We start from the raw sequence: 16,160 nt of genomic DNA on the forward strand, positions 1-16,160 counted from the left end.
AAAGGGTGAAAGGAGTAAAAATCTGCTGGCACAGTGCAGGATCCATGTCTTGTGTCCTGGCCTCTTCCAGCTGGAGCTGCCTCTCCATCAGCACCAGAGATCCCTGCAAACCCACCAGCACCAGAGATCCTGCACCCCCATCAACACCAGATATTCCTGCTTCTCCATCAGCACCAGAAATCCCTGCTTCTCCATCAACACCAGATATTCCTGCTTCTCCATCAACACCAGATATTCCTGCACCTCTGTCAGCTCCATCAGCAGCATTCCTGCAGCCTGCATCCGTGGAGAGGATGGAGTGGTCCCCAAGCTCTCTGGAATATGTCTCCCAAGGCCCAGGAGGATGCCTATGGGATGGCTGCCGGGAATACTCCAGAGGGACTGGGTCCGTGCGGCCCCATTCCCTGCACGGAGCTGTGGAGCAGGGCCCTGGCTGGAGGGAGCCAGGATTTCCCACTGGAAGAAGTGTCCCGGGTGACGGTGAGAGCGGATCCCGGTGGGATTCCGCCTCGTGGAGCGGAGCATCCATGGTGGGCGTGGGGCTCGGCGGGCGCCAGGAGCGCGCTGGGGGTGGCTTGGGCTCCCTCTCCTGGCTCTGCCGGGATAAAACTGCGCGTAAATCCTTGGGAATGGGAAGCTCGCAAACCCGCGAGCTCCCGCCGGCTGCAGGGAATGGCGCGGGGAGAGGAGGCAGGACAGTGGGGACCCGGGGGACACACGTGGCAGCGTGGATCCCTTGGGATGAGCCCAACTCCTGCGGAACACGGGCGGGAGGATGCGCGGGAATCTGAGCCGGGTTTAAGAACCAAAACCCTTCCAAACCCGGGCTGGGGGGGGGTCCCCTGTGCCCCCTCACCTCCCACCTCGCAGCACCCAGAGCCCACGCGTGGACAAGGGCTGTGTTTCCCACATCCCTCATCCCACCCCTCTGTTGTCCGTGTCCCATTTCCTGGTGCTGCCGAGCGGGAGGAAGGAGCTGCTGCCTGGGTGGACCCAAGGAATTAAAGCAAGTCATCGGGAATGCTGGATCCTGCCGGGCTGGCAGGGGCTGTGGGAAGAGCAGAGCTCGTGGGCTCCGTGTCCAGGAGATTTGGGACACGGGGAGCTGCAGACACACGGCTCCAGCACAAGGAATGCTCCTGGGAGAGAGATTGCCCAACCCATCCCGAATCCAAGCTGGAGAGACTTCATATGGCCCAACCCATCCCAAATCTGAGCTGCAGAGGCTTCATCACCCCCTTACTCACCGCTTGGCTCCCTGAGCTCCGAGGCTGAGCTGGTTACACCAGTTTAACCCTTCACTTGATGCAACTCTTGGGAAGACACATTTTACTGCCCCTGGCTGGGCTCCTGAAGAACAATATTGTGGAGAGCAACAACGAGGCCCTGCTGAGGCCCAGAGAACCCTGGGCTGGGATGGCTCATCAGCAGTGCTGGCCAAGGCACTTGCTCCAAGGCCATGATGGTTTGCTCTGGGGATGCAGCTCAGGCCCCAAATCTCCTGCTGCAGGGGCCTGTCTGGACAGCTGGGAGGTGGGAATGCTCCGTGCCTGGGGCTGGCTGGGCTGTGTCAGCACCACAGGGCTGCAGGGACCAGCCATGGCCACAGTGCCACCAGCTGAGGTGGTCCCAGTGCTCCAGGGGGGATGGTCCCACTGTTGCCTTCAGGTGTGGTGACCCCAGTGATGCCATTGGATGTGGTTATCCCAATGTTTCCTTCAGATGTGGTTATCCATTGGACATGGTGGTCCCAGTGCTGCCACTGGATTTGGTGGTCCCAGTGCTGCCAGTGTGGACAGGGTGGCCCCAGTGCTGCCATGCCAGGTGGTGCTCCTGAGGCTGCCCCCAGAGGCAGGAGGAACAGCTCCTCGTGTCCTCCAGGCCCTGCTCTCCCTCAGTGCCACCCTTCCCTCTGAAATTAAGGATCTGTGCTCCTCCCTCGGCAGAACTTGATTCCCAGGGACAGATCCCCTGAGCTGCTCCCTGGGCCCATCCAGGCTGGTCCCCCCTCGGACACTCCTGTCCCTGCCCTGCTGCACTGGGGTGGCCAGAGCCGAGCATGGAGTTTGCTCTGGCCAAAATTCCAGAGCCATAAATCCAGTGTGGATCCTCCTCCCGGCCTGGGCACGGCAGAGAGTCCTGGATTATCCCAGAGTAACTCCAGCTGCGAATTATACAGAGGTTCATGTTTGGATTTCATGGCAGATAATTTATAGGGAAGTCCAGGGACAGATTTTCATCCTCTTTGATGAAGGTTCATCTGGAACAACAATACGTGGTAGGACCTGGCTCTGGACCTCGCTGACAACCCAAACCCTGCGACTGGAGAGCAAGATGTTTCCACTTCAAAACAGTGTCAGCAAGAAACGTCTCCCTCTCCCTCTCCCTGCCTCTCCTGCTCGTCCCTCTGCCATCATCTGGTTCCCATTAGCCCTGGCCCAGGTCCCGTTCTGCTCAGGGAAACAGGAGGGGACTTGGAGCCACTTCTACTCACTCCAAGTATGAATTGAATGCGGTGCACAAACGAAAATGCAACGAGATCCAACGTGTGAAGGGAACCGGAGCCACGGCAGCTCCTGCCGGTGGAAAATCACTTCCAAGGGCACGGGAGACGGAGGGTGGGAGCTGAGATTCTCACCTCCTAGCAGTGCCCGAGCCCCAGGTGACCAGCAGGACTGGCAGCAGTGACCCCTGCTGAGGGGGGAGTGTGGGTTTGGGGGACAAGCCCAGCTTGGTTAGGCTGGCTCAGTGCCACCCTGGGGCTCCTCCACACTCACTGGGACCCAAATTTCTCTCCTGGCATCCATCATCTCCTCCCTCCAGCAGGAAGCTGCTGTTTTCTCCAGCAAGGAGCAGGGAGAGCCTTCCTCCCTCACCTCCCCACAGAGGGTGCCAGCAGCTCCACGAGCCAGCCGGGAGCAGAGCCCTCCTCCCACGAGTGGGAAAAGCTATTCCCAAGAAAAACCAAGCAAGAGGGAGCCTCTCAACACCAGCCACTCCAATCCAGCCCCTTCTTGTGGCTTGTTGTTTACACAGCTCCTGTTTGGAGCCAGCCCTTGCTGGAGCTGCTAATTTGATAGGATGGGATGGATGGGAATTGCTTGGGAAAGGAGGAGGGAGAGGGAACAGCCACCACGTCACAGGCTGGAGCAAGGCAAGAGAGTCTGTGTGAAGAGATGGTTAGATTTTGGAGCTGGTGTGTTTTGGGGAGATAAAGAGATAAATATTGTGGTTTTAAGTGTTGCAGGCCAGGTTGGGCGAGGCTTGGGGCAACCTGGGCTAGTGGGAGGTGCCCCTGCCCATGGAGAGGGGGTGGGATAAGAGGAGCTTTAAGATCCCTTCCAGCCCAAAGTGTTCCTTGATTTCTACGATCTGTGTATAAACACAAATATTTGTATTGTGTCTATTCCAGCTTCCTCATTTTCTGCCCATTCAGATTTTTTCGGTGGGAAAGCAGAGGGAGGAGCATCAGATGGTGTGGGAAGAGAAGCCTGGGGTGGCTCTGCTGGAAGAAGAGGAACCTGTGGGATCCCAGGGCAGCTCTGACCCTAAACCCAGGTTTAAATGAGTGATAAGTGGGAGAATCCAAGGTGATTATAGCAATCCTTTGGCATGCAGCTGGACTGAGGTGAGCAGCCTCAGTGTGTGGGTGGCTCTGTCCCGTCCCCGTCCCCCAAAGCCAACGTGTCCCCCCTCATCCTCCATCCCCAGGGTGAGTGGGGCTCCCACCACGGGCTGAGTGTTATGGTAACCCCCTGCATCCTCCTGCAAAATTCCTCTCTGCTTCCAGTGCCAATGGATAAAGCACAAGGGACCAGAGGGACAAACTAGGACAAATTATTGGGTTAAAACCACGTGCCGAGGTGCAGGTTTATGGGGGATGTTCCCAACCTGGCAGTATTTGGGTACTGTGGACCCTACAAGCTGTAGATGCCTCTCAGAAGGTTCCCAGAGCCTTAAATACTGTCCCCTTTGCAGAGAGGTGCTGGATGGTCACAGGGAAGAGCAGCAGAAGGGATGGGGTGGTGCAGTGTGGAGTCTCCTGGCAGGGATCCCAGTTGAGCCTCTGGATCATTTTCCATCCCTACCCAGCCTGGGGCTTCCTGGCTGAGCCACCACTGCCCAGACAGGTGTGGATATGGCTTTCTGTTGAAATGGAGCCCAGATTTAAGGCTGCACCACGTCCCATCTGCTGGGGAAAGCACAAACTGAATATGGAAAGCTGGAGGATCCTGTGGCAGGTCGGAAAGTGGCCGGACTGGGGCATGGAAACGGGGCTCTGTTGGAAGCAGAGCATCCTGGCAGGAGTCCTGGGTGCTGGGAAGCCAGCCCAGGGAATTTAAGAAGGGTTTTCCATGGTTGGATCTGTTGTCAGATGGATGTGTTTGGCAGTTGCCTCCCACATGCATTTTAAAGGCAAACCTGACACTTTTGGCCCATTTGCTCTTTTTCCCCTCCCGGCACGAGCAGCCCCAAAACCCCCCCCTGGGCTCAGGGGCACCCCTGGGGTGGGCAGAGTGACCAGGGCCCCTCAGTCTCTCCTGCTGACCCTCAGGATCCACCCCAGCATTTTGGGGGCTGATCCCAGAACTCACTGCAGCATTTTCTGGGGGCTGATCCCATGATCCACCCATAATTTTGGGAGGCTGATCCCAGAGCTCATCCCAGCATTTTGGGGGCTGATCCCAGAGCTCATCCCAGTATTTTGGGGGCTGATCCCAAGCTCCACCTCAGCATTTTCTGGCATCACACAGAGACCTGCAGGACTGGGGGGCTGCCCAGGGGCCCCAGGGTGGGCTCACTGTCCCCCCCCAGGGTGTCCCCACACTGTCCCCAGCCCCACCAGCCCCAAGGAACATGGAAGCCCCATTCCAAGCCCTCCAGGCTGTGCAGTGCTCTGGGTTTGTTGGCCAGACAACACTTCACACCCCCAAAATAACCATTTCTGAGCACAGCTGCCAACAGCCCTGTTGGTTTTCCAAACACGGGCTGTTCCTGTCCAGGAGGGACAGATTTTGGCCCTCCTTTCTGCAGCTCCATGGCCCAGCCAGGGAATGAGGGACAGGGACCCTTCCAGGACAACACCTGGAGAAGGTCCATGAGCTCCCACCTCTCCTGGTAGATTTTTTGAGAGGCTCTTTGACCCTCCCACGGGGCCAGAAGCTCTCCCAGCCCACCCACCCACCCACATTGCACATGTTTTGTGCAGGTCTGGGTTGACTTTCTGGCAAACATCAGCCAGGTCCTGTTGGAAATGTGGGTTTTGAGCTGGGGATGGACCTGCTTCCAGGGGGTGGCTCAGGCTGGGAGCACAGCAGGCTTGTGAGGCCAAACACTGCTGGAAAAATGCCTCTTGCTGCCACTTTGCTCTGCTTTTGTCCCTGATTCTCCTTCCCTGCCCATTTCCATCACCTCCCACCACAGGGACAAAGCCCATGGGAGAGCCCAGACAGGGAGGTTTTGTTGGAATGTCATGAGTTGTGTCCACCTGGGGCTGATCCAGGTTTTGTCTGGAGCCCCAAATCCTGCCCTGTCCCAGGGATGCCCCAGGCAGGGCCCTTCCATCCCTCTGTCCCTGCCCAGGGGGGCTCAGGGACCATCCCTGGGGCTCCGTTTTTGGGGTGGGGTCAGCTGTGAGTGCAAAGGTAAATGAGCTCGTTAGGCTCCAACTGCTAATTAGAATCAGGCTCCAACTGCTGATTAGAATCCTTTGCTTAGAAGGGTTGGTGCTGTAAGGAGTTGGGGTGTCTTACAGCTCTCCTGGAGTTGGAATCTGTCCTGGAGAGACCCCCCAAAGTTGTTCTGCCCATTTTTCCACATCAGAGAAGTTTCATCCCAGCTGGATCTGTGTCTCTGTGGGAAGGAGGTTCTGCTGGAGGACTCTCCCCGTGCCTGGAGAACCCCTGTGTGCCCTCCTGGGAGGTCTGTCCCTCAAACAAAGGGTGAGTCCTGCTCTCCTGGGCATTTTCTGGGAGGGGGGGCCCAAGGGCTGTGACAGGGAGTGAATTCCATGGAAAAAGATCACTCAATTCTTGGTGTGTAAATGAGCTTTGGCTTCGAAGAGTCAGGTCCCTTCCAGTCCTTAAAAGGGGGTTATAAAACAGGGATGAAACAGTGGATGGTGTTAGGACAAGGAGGAATGGTTGGGAAATGGAAGGTGTGAGGTTTAGATGAAAACTTGGGAAAAAAAATCCTTCCCTGTGGGGGTGGGGAGGCCCTGGCACAGGTTGCCCAGAGGGGTTGTGGATTCCCCATCCCTGGAAGTGTCCAAGGCCAAGTTGGATGAACTTGGAGCAACCTGGGCTGGTGGAAGGAGTCCCTGGGTCGGCACAGAAGGAATTCCCAGGATTTCCTTTCCAGTGAGTCCCCCAGGGAGGAGCAGGTAGGGGGGGCAGAACATTCATTTTTTTATGTATTACATATTTTCCTGTGGGGAAAAAAAAAACAACCCTTGGGTAAAGCAGTAGCAACGTTGGTTTTATCTGTCTGAGGATGTGCACACACGGAGGAAAGAGGGAGCTGAAGGGGCAAAACATGGGAATCTGGGGGCTGGGGGCCTCCCCAGGTGCTTTAGGGGGGCAGTTGTGCTGATAACTGGGTGTTGTCTGTGTGGCTGCAGCGGGGGCTGTGTTAGGGGGTCCTGGATTGGGATGTGAATCCTAAATCCTGAACAGCTTCCCAGCAGTGCAGTGGATGTTCAGGGGCTCTGGGGCACGGCCTGCCTGCCCTGCACGGGGAGTTTTGGGGAATGAAAACAGGGATTTAATCCTAATCCTGAGCCATCCTTTGCAGGGGGGGTTGGAAAAAGCTGGTTCTCCAAAGCCCTGACTGCTGCCTCCTTCACCCAGCCCCGAGCAAGGAGGGAAATAAAACACCTGGAGAAAGAGAAAATCCACTCCCTTGGGTTCCAGAGCAGCCCCAAAATGCCAGAAATATCTGCAATTTTTTTTTTTTTTGAGGTGTCCCAGCTTTTCTTTGTCTCCCCATTTTGGGGTGGTCTGGCTGCCAAACCAGGGGCTGCATCAAAGCCCTTCCCAGTCTCTCCAGACCCTCTTAGCACCGGGAAAGGTGATGAAAAGGGGCTGTGGAAAAGGGTGTGAAGTGAAAAACGCCATAAAATATTCCCCTGCCATAAATCCCTGCAGCTGAAACGGGGGCTGGGACTGGCTGCCAAGGGCCCGAGAGGAGAAACAACTCCAGCAGTGCTGATTTGGTTCTTTTTTTATTTTTTTTTTTATTTATTTTCCAGCAGGGGGATGATTTAGAGCCCCCCTGAATGGTTTTCAGGTGGGAATAGATAGCACAGAAACACCAAAGGAGAGGAATAGGTTTGCTTCCATAAATCCCTTCACAATCCATCGGGCTCCAGAGTCACACAGGCTTGGCCAGGAGGGGTTTTTTACATGACAGGAGAGTGGAAAAGAAGTTGAAATAGTGATTTTTGCAGCCTGTGGTGATGGGTCTAGCAGGGCTTGGGGCTGGAGGGATCCAGGGGGTCCATGGAGGGAACTGGGGGATAAAACATCCAAGCAAGGGCTGGATGGTGCTTTGATCCCTCTGTTGGGGGGTGGGATTGGGATCTGGGGGAAGGCTTCTCAGCCTTTGGCCCAGGAAGCAGCTCTGGTGTTTCTGCTGCAGAACTGACCCACAGGGACCTTCTCCCTGGGGTGGGTGTCCCATCCAGGCAGGGCTTTATAAAGCCAGGCTTAGCTTGGACCTCCTCCCTGGGGCTGAGGGTGTTTCTTCTAAGCAGGGATTTATAAATCCAAATTTACCTTGGACCTTCTCTCTTTGGTTGGTATCCCACACAAGCAGGGATTTATAAAGCCAGGCTTAGCCTGCTCCCTGATTCCCTGCAGCCTCCAACCAGCATTTGTGTGACATTCCCAATGGTGTTGAGGAAAAAAAAGCACCTTTTAAAGGACCTGGGAAGTCCCTGGAGCAGGGGGTGAAGTGTCCAGAGGTTTCATGACGTCATTTGAGGGTTTTGTTTTCCCCCTTCTCTGACAATAAACAGGGAGATTTGGGCCTGGCTTCCCTTTCCCTGAGCACCTGCACCACTTCCAGCAGGGGAAAAACATGTGTTTTCCCAGCAGTCTGGCCTGGAGGAAAACGGCTGCAAAGTGACGTATTTTTCTAGTTACAGTTTGCAAAACTGTATTTATTTATTTATGATTTTTTTCCCCTCCTAAATTACTAAATGTAACCTCCTGGAGCCAAGAGTGGGATGGTTCCTGCTCCAGGGTGGGATGGAGCAGCTGTGGAGGAGCAGGAGGAAGGGGAAAGTCTGGTTTAATGTGGGTTGTGGGTGGGGAAAGTTGTCTTTATTCGGCACCAGCTCAATTAAAGGGAAGCAAAGGGGATTCTTGTGACTTCTCACTTTGAGCTGAGGGTCCCTCCTGGCCCATCCCGCTGGAAAAAAAGCTGTCTGGAAAGCAAAGGGCATGGAAATAATCAAAGCTGCAAGTTTATAGGATGTTTTCAAGCTTTTTAAAATCTCGAATTACCAAAAGATGTCGAGAGCTGTAAAAACAAAAAACCCACAGCGTTGCACCGAGAAGGGAGAGAAAGCTGGGATGGGAGAAGGGACAGATGAGGATGTGGGGCACTGATTCCTTGGGATTTGGGAGCTCTGGCAACTGGGATTTGCTGATCAGAACCTCAAGTTGTTGTTCAGATGAGGCCCCAAGCTGGGATGCTCCTCTGGGCTCCACTCCGGGTGTCCTCCCATCCTGATGCTGGAAAAGGTGTCTTTATCCATCACACTTGACTCCAGCACAAGTGTGGGATGCAGCTGGCACAGGAACACCCACTGGATTGTCCACTGGAAGATGTGCAAAGTGCTTCCTGGCAGATGGATTTGGGTTGGGAAGGGGCTGGTTTATCACAGGACTCTCAGGAATGCAGAGATTTTCCGAACTAGGAAAGCAAAGCAGGAATCCTGTTTGCATCCCTCTGATTCCCTTCTGATCCACAAATCCCTCTGGGATGGGTTTTACCCGTGGTGAGGAGCACTAGGGATGCCCGTGCCCACCCCTAAATCACACTCCCAAATGCCACATCCACTTCTAAATCCCTCCAGGAATGGTGACTCCCCCACTGCCCTGAGCAGCCTCTTCCGAGGCTGGACGGCCCTTTCCATGTGGAAATTTTTCCTGATATCCAATCTAAACCTCCCCTGGTGCAACTCGAGGCTGTTTCCTCTTGGTGCTGGGGTTTAGTTTGATTTTAGGGAGGTGGGCAGCCCTGGGATTAATTTATCCCTGCTCTGTTCCTAATCCATCCCAGGCCCTGGGCTGGCTGGGGCAGGGAAACATCTTTATCCTGTTACAAGCCAGGGCAGGTTTCTTCCTGGTTCTGCATCCTTCCCATGAGCTGGAATTCCTGGGACACTGCCTGCTGGAATAGCCCCTTCCCCATCCTGCTCCTGCCTGGCACTGGGAGCATCACTGGGAATGGTGATCCCAAAACAGGAGAGGATACAGGACCACCAGGCTTTGCAGCCCCCCCGGCCACAGCACGAGCCACAGCTTGGAAAAGCAGGATAAAGCTAAAATAACACGTGGGAAGAGGTGGGAAAAGCCAGGGAAAACTAGTTTGGAAGTTTGAATTAGGCAGAAGAAAGGAGGGTGAGGGGACTTCTTCCCTGCAGCTTCCATAGCCAAGGGGTGACTCTTCCTCCATCCCATTCCATGGCAAAAGCCATGGAAGCAGCCAAAATCCAAGGAAAAGGCTTAGCAGTGCTTTTATGTGAATTTAAGTAGCTGATGGAGTCAAACCCTCAGTGAATTCCCAGCTGGAAGCAGGAGGGAGCTCTGATGCTCCTGTGGTTTCAAAGGAATCTTGTCCCTGGGACACCCCAGGGCTGGTTCATGGAAAGGAGGGAGGAAAATAAACCACCTGCTCGTTGGGATAACAAGTTCCTCAGCCTGCAGTATTTCCCTGTGGATCAGCATCCAGCAGGAATTTGTCTGGGTGGTGGGAGCCAAGCCGGGGCTGCAGCATTAAATCCCTTCACACTTCCCTTTTTTCCATTCCGTTGGATGCCTCGGGGTGGCATTTCCTGCCCTGCAGACGGGGCTGCTCCTGGCACAGCTGCCAGCACAGGCAGCCAAGGGACAGGGAGCAGCAGGAGCAGGTTCTCTGGGAAGAACTGGCTTTATTTTTGGGATGTTTTCGACCCTTTTTTCCCAGAAAAGAAGCAATAATGTGAGAATGTGCTGGCACCCAGCTCAGGTCTCACTGACAAAGAAAGCACCTTCTCTGGGCTGATCTCCACCTGAAAACCCAACTGCCAGATTCGGTAGAAACAGGGAATTTTTTTGGACACGAGGAGGAATTTTTTCATGGTAGATGGGTTTTGGCAGGAGCTGCCCAGGGAGGTTTGGAGTGCCCAGCCCTGGAGGTGTCCCAGGAAGGCCTGGCCGTGGCACTCAGTGCTCTGGGCTGGGGGACAGGGTGGGCATCGGGCACAGGGGGATCCATCATCCTGGGGCCTTTTCCACCCTCAGTGACTCCATGGATTTTGTGCTGACTCCAATACCAAACCTAAAGAGGGGCAGGTGGAAGGAGGTTATTCCTTAAGGATGAAGCTTTTTCCCTGCCTTGCTCTGCTGTCCCCAACCCCCAGTGGGTGGGGGCCAGTGTGCTGTGTCCAAGATCCAAACCCATCCCTTCTGCTCTCAGGGGAGCCTGATCTAGTTTTTGATAGATTTTTAAATATTGTTTATATTTTTATTTTATATGTTTATGATATTTTATTATATTTTATTATATTGTGTTATTATATATTTTTATTTTATTATATTTTTATTTTATTATATTTTTATTTTATTATATTTTTATTTTATTATATTTTTATTTTATTATATTTTTATTTTATTATATTTTTATTTTATTATATTTTTGTATATTTTATTACATCATTATATATTTCATATTATTATATATTTTATTATATTATTTTTATATTTTTATAGTTATATTTTTATTTGTTATTGTTATTTTTATTGGGTTTTTTATTTTTATTGTTATTTTTTATTTTTTATTGTTATTTTTTATTTTCATTTTTTATTTTATATTTTCATTTTTATTTTTTATTTTCATTTTTATTTTTATTGTTATTTATTTTTTATTGTTATTTTTATTTTGTATTGTTTTTTATTTTTATTGTTATTTTTTATTTTTTATTGATATTTTTTATTTGTTATTGTTATTTTTATTGGGTTTTTTATTGTTATATTGTTATTTTTATTACTATATTGTTATTTTTTATATATTATGGTTTTTATATATTTATTATATTTTTTTATTGTATTTTTAACCCTGTTAAACATCATCATTGGCAACACAAGTGTGCGCTGAGCTCAAACCTCCAGGGTTTTGGCAAGGACAGGGAGGGACAGGATGAGTGGAAATGGTTTTAAGCTGAAGCAGGGCAGGGTTAGATGGGATATTGGGAAGGAATTCCTGGTTGTGAGGGTGGGGAGCCCCTGGAATAGAATTCCCAGAGAAGCTGTGGCTGCCCCATCCCTGGAAGTGTCCAAGGCCAGGTTGGACGGGGCTTGGAGCAACCTGGGCTGTGGGAGGTTTGGGGCTGGAATGGGATGAGCTTTAAGGTCCCTTCCCATCCAATTCTAGGATTCCAGGAATCCCAGGTCAAGGGATCAGCCATCACTCTGCCAAGGCAGAGGGAATTCCCTGGACTGCCAGCCTGGCACGGGAATGCCCCTGGCACTGGCGTGGGCAGGGCACAGGGACACTCCCCCTCCATGGGATCACCCGGCCAGGAATGGCCTTACCAGAGCATGGGCAGCAGAGCAGAGCCCTCTCCAAACACCTGGAATGTGTTAAATCCGTCTCCAGAGTCTAAAAATGGCTCATCCTTCCTTTTTTTTAGAGAGGGCCTGCTAGAAAGTGCCAGCACTGAGTGCTCCTGGAGCCAGGTGGGAGCAGAGCCGGGGATCAGGAATTGCTGCCCGCTGGATTTCGGGGTTGGAAAGGCACTTGAGCTGCTTGGAGAAGGGTTTTGTGGCAATGAAAAGGATGTTATAGTGACCCAAGTGTGTTTTGGAGTGGGGAATGTGCTTATATTCTGCAGTGAAATGACCAAAAATATTCAATTCCTAACCTGCATCCAGAGGAGCAAAATTCCCAATAAGGAGATGCCGGCACTGGGCTCATCCTTTGGATGCTGCTGGTCTGGAGGGAGGGATGGGAGCTGGAGGGGAGCAGGGAGGAGGAGCTGCTGGGACTTGTCACGGTGATCTTTGGCATCAAGAGGATTTTCAGGTCAAATTTATATCCCCTTTTCCTGAAGGTTTTGAACCCCCTTGGTGTAAAAATCCCAGAATCATTGAGGTTGGAAAAGACCTCCCAGCCCATGGATGCCCACCTTGTCACTGAGTGCCACGGCCAGGCCTTCCCTGGACACCTCCAGGGCTGGGCACTCCAAACCTCCCTGGGCAGCCCCTGCCAAGGCCTGACTACCCTTTCCAGGGAGAAATTCCTCCTCGTGTCCAAAAAGTCCAGGGCACCATCAGCCGGATTTTTTTTCTTCTTCCCCCTCCATCAACGCAATTCCCACCCTGGCAGATCCTTGGAAGCACAGGGTGGTGCCAGTGCTATCCCTTCTCTAATTCCTGGGGATTAGACACATGGTGTGTCCGAGCAGAAGGTCCTTGGGGATGGATCCATCAATCCCTCCCAGCTCTGCCCCCCTTTTCACACACCAGCAGGAAGAGCAAGGCTGAAAATCTTTTTTTTTTTCTTTTCCTTCAGGTTTTATGCCCAGAGTCACTTTTCCCATTGCATATTTTCCCCTGCAGGAGGTTGAGCAGTGAATTAATCCAGCTCTCCTCTGATCCTGGGGTTTTTGGGGGCTGCCAACTGCCCAGGGCCAGTTTGGCACCTTCTCTGACAAACCGAGGGTGAAATGGTTTTACCACCTGTGTTCAGAGCTTGGCTCTCCTGTGTCACCTCAGCAGAACAAAGTGCAAAGATCCCACTCCTCCATCCCAAACTAGAATTCCAATTGCACAGGGATTGCCTCCAGGCAGGAGGAATTGCTCCAGGAGGGAGCAGAGACCTGGGATGAGCTGGACATTAAGCAATATTCACAATAGCTCAGAAAAGTTGCATTAAATGTTTTTGGGTTTTTTTTTTCCTACAGTTCCCCAGGGAAAAGATTCTGGATTTATTGGGGAATAATTTACTTCCACTTTCTTGGTGTGAGAGGGGGTTAAGTGATGCAGGGTCTTTCCCAGGGATTATTCCCAGGGATCCAGCCAGCTCTTCTTTTAGAGGGAAAAACCCCAAGCACGTGATTTATTTTTTTTTTTTTTTGGATCCCAAGATCCAGACTGTGGTACCTGGGAACTGGTCTAGACAGTGAGTGCCACAGGTCAGACCAGGAATCCTGCCCACAGTTATCCAGCACGAGCTGAGGATCCCAAGGGATTCTTCCTAATAACTCATTATCCAGGAAGGGTGGGGGTTTGTTAATTCAGACTAAGAAATAAAGAGGGGGAGACTGAAAAAATAGGCAAAAAATTAATGCTGGCTAAATAAACAAAGAAATTCCCAGGTTGGAAACGCTTCCACAGTGAGAGGGCTGTAAATAGGGAATCAGGAGCAGGAGTGGATTGTAGGGACACTGGGACACCTGGGGAGCCTTGGATTGGGGGAAAAAGGGAGGAGAGGCCTTAAATAGGGGGGGACACCCCATCCCTGCAGCTCCTGCTCCTCCTCTGCCATTCCCTGCCTTTCCCTGGGGTCCTGTGGCTCTGGAGATCCTCGAGGAGGGGTTGGAATGTGCTCCCCAAAGCTGCTTTTGGGGGGTAAAATCCCCTGCTTGGGGGTGAAGGGTCGTGGCTGTGCCAACACAGCCACAAACATCCCACAGGGAACATCTCAGCTGGTGGGTTTGGGGTGTGTTTTTGTAAAAAAATATAATCTGGGGGGGTTTTTGCCACCAAGCTCAGCCCTGAGCCCCCTCAGAGCCAGCCCCTCACGAGGTTGGTGGCAGGGAAGGGGAGCAGAGAAGCACTTTGGCTTGGTTAATAAATAAATGCAACTTCTGCTAATTGAGTGCTGGGAGCCGAGGGCCAAAGTTCTTCCAAACACAGCAGAGGTGCCAAGTCTCCACTTTCCAGAGGTTAAATTACTTCCTTCTTTTTTTTTTTTTTGGGGGGGGGGGGGAAGACCAAAAGGCAAAGCCAGTGGGTCTCTGGAGCTCCTCTTCCCTAGAGGAGTTTCTCTGAGGTTGGTGGAGGTTTTATCCCCTGCTGTCGTGTCTGGAGCCGGGTGTTGGCTGTGGCTGTGCCAGCCTTGGTTTTCCTGGAGAAGGGGGTGGATGGGAGTGTCCCTGTGCCTGCCTGGGATGGCAAGGGCAGGTGCAGGATGCTCAGAGCAGGGAGGCAGATGTTGGACATCACCCTTGGACATAATTTGGGATTTTCCTGGTCCCTGTGGGTGCTGATTCAGGCCCCTCCATGGAATGGAAGGTGTCCCTGGAATGGAATTAGATGATCTTTAAGGTCTCTCCCAGCCCAAACCAATGTGGGATTCTGTGATTTCTTTTTTTATCTCCCTTTCCTGTTCTCCTGCTGCTTCCCCAGACCCAGAGTGATCCCAGCTGGCACTTTGCTCTGGTCCCAAGCGCTGGGAGAATCCCAGGACACAGGAATAACCCTGGAGCATCCCGAGGTGGGACACTCTGGGTCACTGCAGGCTCGTGCTGGGGCAGACAGGCTGTGGCCTGGCCAGGGGCAGAGCTGGGGCTCTGCAGAGCCTGCTTGGCTGTTTTTCCAGCAGCTTTTGTTTTGGACAAGCAAGTCTCCAGAGCTCTGAGCTCAGCAGAGCCGGCATGGCCAGGAGTGAGGATGAGCCACGTGCTCCAGGCAACAGCTTGGAGCTGCTCCCTGTCACCAGGGGAGAACAAATCCTCCTCCAGACCCGGGTTTGGAGTGGTGTTTGGTGCTCCTGAGCACCCAACCTGCATCCCTCCTTCCCTAAAAGGTGGGAGAAGCCCCCTGGGAGCACTCCAGCCCCTCCAGAGCCAGGAGCAGCTCCCACATCACCATCAGCTCTTCCTCCGTTTGTCTCGGGGAATTCAGAATTTTGTTTTCATTCCTGGCCTCTGTTTACATTCCTTGTTTCTAACTTAATTCTTCTAAAACTCCAGAGGCAGAAGCATCCAACGCATGACACCCTCTCCGAAGGTCAGGCTCGAGGAGGCATCTGCTGGAGGTTGGAAAAACTGAGCAGACGTGGGAAAACCTACAGGGAAGTGCTGGGCTGACCTCGGGATGGAGGGCAGGGAGCTCATGTGAGCCTTGGAGGCTTCAGGCTGGGATTTGGATGCAGGGATGGAAGTTCTAGTGGGTGTCATCCCTGCTCCTGGCGGGGGGGGGGGTGGGGTGGTTGGAACCAGATCTTTAAAATCCCTCCCAACCCAAACAATTCTGGGATTCTATGACTAATTTACAGTTATTCCCAGGCTTTTCCACCTCAGCAGTGGACAAAGGCTTGTTCCTGGTCCATCCCTGGAGCACAAGGTCACCCCCACAGCAGCTGCAAGGCCGTGGTCAGTGAAGCTTTTCTCCTCATCCAGATTTCATAAGAAGTCCATCCAAGGATGTTAATTTGGAAGACACAAGATCTTCCCTTTGGGAATGGCTGTTAATTCCATGATTATTTCTGCAGCCATCTGAACTCGCTGCCCTTTGTGGAAAGCATCCCTGCCTCTTCTCTCCTTGCTTTTGACCACTTGTGATGGAATTTGCAGGAAATGCTGATGGTTGGGAAGGTAAAAACCTTTCCCAGGGCTCAGGTGCAGCTCCTGGGTTTTGTCCTGCTGGAGGGATGGGGTGGATTAAGCCCAGTGGGCTTGGACACAGAGCATGGATCATCTCCAAGGTGCACAAGCCTTAGTTTGCACCGACACTTTCCTTGGAAACTCTCAGGTTTGCAGAGAAAATAAGAGGGTTTTTTAATCACAAACATCAGACATCTGAGCCACGAGCAGAAACTTTCCTGGGGAGCCAGAATCTGTCAGGGTTGGAAGCTGAGAGCTGCTGTTCCCCTCCAAAAGCTGCTGCTTTGCTCTCTTTGCAGGAGAAAACTGGTTTGTATCTCACTTTCTCCACTGATTTATTCCT

General features: G+C 52.4%; 1 long non-coding RNA gene across 1 annotated transcript; it reads left to right on the top strand.

Annotated features, from left to right (window-relative positions):
- Positions 1-3,424: 3,424 nt before the first annotated feature.
- Positions 3,425-15,365, top strand: LOC120324800. The gene is made up of 3 exons (XR_005566402.1): positions 3,425-3,628; positions 5,824-5,942; positions 15,185-15,365. It is a non-coding gene; the product is annotated as an uncharacterized LOC120324800 (long non-coding RNA).
- The last annotated feature ends 795 nt before the right edge of the window (positions 15,366-16,160 follow it).

The sequence above is a fragment of the Pipra filicauda genome, unplaced genomic scaffold (genome assembly GCF_003945595.2).
Source record: "Pipra filicauda isolate LSUMZ 115617 unplaced genomic scaffold, ASM394559v2 scaffold70_size2993248_pilon, whole genome shotgun sequence".
Taxonomy (NCBI): domain Eukaryota; kingdom Metazoa; phylum Chordata; class Aves; order Passeriformes; family Pipridae; genus Pipra; species Pipra filicauda.